This window comes from Enhydra lutris, unplaced genomic scaffold (genome assembly GCF_002288905.1).
Source record: "Enhydra lutris kenyoni isolate GAN:26980312 unplaced genomic scaffold, ASM228890v2 scaffoldscaffold3, whole genome shotgun sequence".
Lineage (NCBI taxonomy): Eukaryota > Metazoa > Chordata > Mammalia > Carnivora > Mustelidae > Enhydra > Enhydra lutris.
This window is the reverse complement of record NW_019154087.1, coordinates 12,783,063-12,789,485: the sequence shown is the minus strand read 5'-3', so window position 1 is coordinate 12,789,485 and position 6,423 is coordinate 12,783,063.

The window sequence follows — 6,423 nt, the reverse complement described above, 5'->3', positions numbered from 1 at the left end:
TTGTATTTGACTAATGCCTTTTTTGATGTAGATACGTAGATATGAATCACAGTTGGTTAGAATTTTTACTGAAATGATCCTTTATTTTCAACTTCAGTAATTATAAAGTATCTAGGTAGAACTGCATTTGTCAAAGTTGACATGAGAATAAAGAAGATAAATGTTCTAATTGCCCAGTGTGGGTCTTTAGAAATTCCAGTTAGGAAGTGACCCCATCTTATAAACAAGACTCTCTAGTGTGGTCCATACCTGGGCCTAGCCAAGAGAAGGCAGAGTTCTTAGTGCTTACCTGGCCTAGTTACCTGTGAGATGTACATCATAATGTCATCTTACAGAGAATTAGGAATGGCGTTTTTGTAGGTTGAAAGTTAAATATGCCCACCATATTTAGAATACAGCAAATAAGAAAGGAGGAGGTCATGGGGGAAATGCAAGGCCTAGAATTATCTCTTTGACAATGTAATGTGGAATTTTTATAGCACAGGATGGCATTGACTCACTAGTTTTGCTACCCTTCACTTTCAATAAAGGTTGGGGTTATCATTTTTATGACAGAATCTGTATTCATTGAGGAAACATTTCCAATGAAAACTCAATAATCTGACCTCTTCTGGCTTTTGATCATCTTTATATTCATTTACATGCCTTACATTTTTAAAAAATTATCTAGGAATTACCCAAAATAAGTAATAGTTATTTCACTTACAGATTCCTTATTGGGTAGAAGCTAGTAATTGTGAAATAATCTTACATTTTTCAGTTTAAAAGTTCTAAGATCAGCATATCTGTTATACATAATTACAGTCCTAAGTATTCCAGTCCAAATGTTGATGTTTATTTTCATTGGTAATAGTTCTTTCCTTGTTACATATTTCCCTTCAAAGGATGGAGATTAGGAGGCCTAAAGGACTACAGTTCTTTTGTGGAGGAGTTGATGATGTCATGTAGAACAAATTTTGTGGTGGGGAATATCATACCCAAATACTACTGGACCAGATTAGACCAAGGGATTATGGAGAGATCAGTCCAAGATTAAAATGGCACCATGACACAGCACAATGTGAGAGATGTCAGACTGGGAAGTGGGGATCAAGTGTGGAGAGTCTCATTATGGCAGCCGGTCACATGTCCAAAGTTGGAATGGATCAGCATGCAGCAGCAGTATACTGTTCTGATGCTCAGGTAAGTCAAGAGCCTCCTGAGACCTTAGCCCATAAATCTGGAAGCTTAAACTGTGTGTCTCTGTTCTGAAGCTGCGTAAGAGTCATGCTAAGTTTGATTTTAAGTTGATGGTGTTTTAATGGCAAGATGCCTGCATGTTAGTGTGTTATCCAAAGCTGAGTTCCTGTGTCATGGCTGTTAACTAGGAATGATTCCTTTTTATGTCTTACAGAATACTTCCTACTCATTTTAATTGTTCAATTACAACTTTCTGATTAGTTTCAGCAGCTTATTTTAAAACCTGTACTGCTTTCATCCTGAATTTAACTACAGAAGATTTGGTCTTTGAAGTATAGTTCCAAATTTTTTTCTGATTTGTTTAATCTTTACTACCTTGACAGAATTATGGCCTAGTGGGACTCATTCAAAATAGTAGTTTTTGATCTAAAAGTGTCTTATGTTTTTGTGAGCTATTAAAAACAAATTTTTGCTTGTAAGAAGGGCCTTTCTTCGAACATCCTTGTGGTCCACATAAGATTTTTAGCATTATTCTGTCTTTGATATTTGGTGATAGGAACTGAACTTTGACTTGGGGCTCATATGGAGTCCGTCAGTTCTAAAGCTGTAAATCTAGCACTTTGTAGCCATGGAAGACTCCATTTCTGGAAAAGCCACATTGTTCCTGCTCACAAGGCCTCTACTCAAATAGAAATAGTGCTAGTTGTAGTGCACAGAGAAAAGTACCTCATTTAATCTAGAAAATTATTTTCCAGCAAACCCCCTTTCCACTATTAGGCAGAATGTTAAAATGATCAGTTTGTGTGTGTATGTTACACTTCTTGTCTCTGTGACTGGAGGTGCTAATAAATAGTGAAATTGGTTAAGGTAGGTTTTTTCCAAAAATAATTCTAACTAATGGAGACTCCAGAGGTCAAGAGTATAAAATGCATACAGTAACCAAGTATATAATACAAATTGGTGAAACAAACCATGAATTTGTTTTATAGTGGAGTAATTATCTTTTTTGACATATTTTGTTCGCATATTAAACATGGGAATATTTACTTTCATTTATCTCGCCTGTTTTCCCAGTTTGGTGGGTTTTTTCAAGTCCTAAGAAAAGCAGAGCAGCACAGAGCACTTAATCTCAGGCCCATGGAGTCTAGAGAGAAATGTAGGGGACAGGAGAGCTCACACCCCAGGTAAGGTGGACATCACTACTCAGCTCCACCTCGTTGTCACCACACAGGGAAGACAGTAAGTTTGAGCTATTCATGTGAAATCTCTGTGATTTTTAGATGTTGGCAATTAAATTTGTGTCCTTTGCTACATTTCCTTTTGTTAAAATTAGTTTGGCTAGCTAAATCCCGCATGTGTATTTTAAATTCTGGTCTCTAACCACCAGTGACCAAATTTATTTAAAGAAGAACAAAGGAGCGCATGGGTGGCTCAGTGGGTTAAGCCTCTGCCTTCAGCTCAGGTCATGATCTCAGGGTCCTGGGATCGAGCCCCGCATTGGGCTCTCTGCTCAACAGGGAGCCTGCTTCCCTCTCTCTCTCTGCCTGTCTCTCTGCCTACTTGTGATCCCTCTCTGTCAAATAAATAAAATCTTTAAAAAAAAAATAAGAGCAAAAAAGTTTACTCAATTGGAGCAGGAAGCCATCAGCTTTGGAAGCGTGTGATGTAGTTGATGTACTTTGGAACATTCATAGAAGATCGCAGATGTAGACTAATAACTTTAAAGTGGCATACAGGGGCGCCTCGGTGGCTCAGTCATTAAGCGGCTGCCTTCGGCTCAGGTCATGATCCCAGCATCCTGGGATTGAGCCCCACATCGGGTTCCCTGCTCCACGGGAAGCCTGCTTTTCCCTCTCCTGCTTCCCCTGCTTGTGTTCCCAAACTCACTATCTCTCTCTCTCTGTCAAATAAGTAAATAAAATCTTAAAAAAAAAAAAAAGTGGCATACAGTGACAGGACTGCAAGCCATTTGTCCAGTGGGAGAATATGTAGAGGTCTAGGCCTGTGTTGTCACAAAACATACCTTTTATAGAATCCCATACCTATATTTACAGTTAATATCATAAAAGAGTAACTACTTTTTTTTTTAATAAGTAAAGCCTTTTTAAAAAATTTTTTAAAGATTTTTAAAATTTATTTGACAGAGACAGAGAGAGAGATCACAATAGGCAGAGAGGCAGGCAGAGAGAGATGGGGAAGCAGGCTCCCTGCTGAGGAGAGAGCCTGATGTGGGTCTCTATCCCAGGACCTTGATTCCAGGATCATGACCTGAGCTGAAGGCAGAGGCTTTAACCCACTGAGCCACCCAGGTGCCCCAAGGAGTAGCTACATTATTCTGTTTTGTCTTCTTAAAGCAGAGGACAAAAAATCAGTTTTGTTCAGAGATAGCCAGTCTAGTAGTTTATGCTGGTTAAGTTACTAAGGTAATTGCCTAAATGTCTTACAGAATTTGCTGTCATTTTATAGTTTAATGCTTCTCAAGACAAATTCTGGATAGACACATACTTTAATATTTAGTAAAGGAGAGGCTTTTAATGTAAAAATATTGGTTATAATTCATATGAACTACACTGGTGGATGGATTATTTGGCCTTGTACAAAAAGCTAGGCTTATAAGCATGGTAAATAGGAGCTCCATATTATAGCATACTTTTATACTGTTATATTTTATTGAAAAAAAATTTTTTAAGCATATAGTAGTACTCCCTTATCCATGGGGGATATGTCCTAAGACATCACTGGATGCCAGAAACCAGGGATAATACCAAACCATATATATATATATATATATATATATATATATATATATATATATATATATATATATACACACACACACACACTAAGTTTTTTCCTGTAAATACATACCTAAGATAAAGTTCAGTTTATAAATTCGTTCTACTAAGAGATGAACGACAATAATAATAGAACAATTATAATATACTCTAATAAATGTTAAGTGAATATGGTCTTTTTCAAAATATCTTATTGAACCATACTGCTCCTTCTCGTGATGATGTGAATGTTAAAGTGCCTATGTGATGAGATGAAGTGGGGTGAGGGATACAGGTGTTGTGATGTAAATTAGGCTACTCCTGACCTGACAGTGTGTCAGAGGAGGATCATCTGCTTCTGGACCATGACTGACCTCAAGTAACTGAACCATGGAAGGCAAAACAACAGTTAAAGGGGGACTGCAGGATCATCATAATTAAGAGTATCGTATCTATAAAAATTCCAAAGCAAAATTTAAGCAAATATAATCACAAATGTAAGTTTATCAGCCAACTAAGTTCCTGAATCTTAAATCCCATCTCCTCCATGAGATGAGGCTAACAAGATACTGGATCAATATGGCATTAGAACCTCTTTGGGGAACATTCCTGCTTCTGATTGCTTTCACTTGTCCCAAGTCAAGTGTAAGACTGCCGGAGGTACCTGTCTTTGTCTACTCATTTAGTCCTGACTTATAACCCTGCTGCTTGTGCTCTCAGAAATGAGTCTTTGTCATTTATAAAAAGGCAGCAATATGCTTTCTCAGCTTTTCATGTACGGCACATAGTAAGTGGCTAATAAATAGTCCCTTACTCCTTTGCTTGCTTAGTAACTGGAAAAAATGCCAGAGGATTTTTAATATCCTTCTCTTTCCATTTCTTTTCCCTTCTGCTTTCTTGGCTTCATAAGAGGACTGTTTTTCTAATAAGGATTTTTTTTTCCTCTCAAGAGAACATTATTTTTGAGGCTGAGGCAACAAAGTAATTTCCACTGACTTACCACCTATCAGCAGATTTATAGAATGAATTTTCTCTCATCTGAGTTCAAAGACAGACCTGATTCTTTCCTCAGGTTATACATTTTTTTTCTACCAAATGTAACCTGTAAGGTAAGGAAAACAGTTTAACTACATTTGTATCACCTTGTTAATAACAGGTTAAGTAAAAAGACTACATCCCTCCTATAAGGAATAGTGGACCTAGTAACAGGTTGCTTGAGAGGACAGGGTAGCTGAGGATTGGCTTAGGGGGGCACTCAGGAGTTCTGGGACACTGCTGCTGAGCAGTAACACTGTCAGGGAGAGGTGGCCTCATTCAGAAATAGCTGCATGGCTAGGAAAGTATCCCCAGACATTCATCTAGGCTAGGAATGTCCCTAGACATTCATCTCCCACAAGCACACTGTGGAAGCAGAGAAGCACTGGAATTGAGGAGACTGCGGGTGGGCCTTGACACTAGTCGTCAGTGTGAGCCAAAGAGAGTAGAGCTTCCTTGCCAGTCCTGTGAAATAGACATTCACATTCAATTAGTTTGATTTTTAAAATGTGACCTTTTTTTTTTCCTTTCTCACTAGAGGTTGTACATTCATATCTGCTAAATCTGCTTTGCCCTAATTGATAATGTAATAACCTTTTTCCCAAATAGCATATTGAGCCCTTAAAACATTAATTGAGTAACATTAATCTAAACCCCATGGTATATCCAAAAACTATTTTTCAAACAAGAATAATACATATTTAAAGAGTTTTTCATGACTCAAGAAATGTTCGAAAAATAGGGACTTAGGAAGCTAGTCTTCTATAAAATATCTTAAAATTGAAAATCCTTATTGCAAAAGAGTTTTAGATGTAGGACAGGTAACAATTTTTTAATGTTATTAAAAAAGTACACCCTGAAAGATTTTGCAAAATCCATGTACTCTTGAAACCACCTATAGTCACTATTGTTGTAATGATTATTTCCTTAACTAGACACTAGTCATTTTGCTTCCCTAAATTTATTTTGTTCTTTATGTGAGTTAAAACTGGATTTTCAGGAGCACCTAGGTGGCTCTGTCTATTGAGTCTGCCTTCGGCTCAGGTCATGATCTCAGGGTCCTGGGATTGATTCCCATGTTGGGCTCCCTACTCAGAGGGGAGTCTGCTTCTCCCTCTCCATCTGCCCCTTCTCCTGCTTGTGCTCTCTCTCTCTCAAATAAACAAAATCTTACAAAAACCCCTGGATATTCATGTATTAAGTCTGGATAACAGTGGCTCTGGAAATCATGTTTACAAGGACATGCTTTGAGAATTGGAAGGGTTTGGCCTGGAAGGGACACAATAGCAGTATGTGGTAGCTCTAAACTCTGAAAACTGCTATCCAGTGAACGAAGACTTCACCTATGGCCTCAAGAGAGAGAGTCAGCCGGCACCAAAAGGGAAACATTTCAGGAAAACAATGTGCTAAATACAATTTTCTCACAGACGGAACT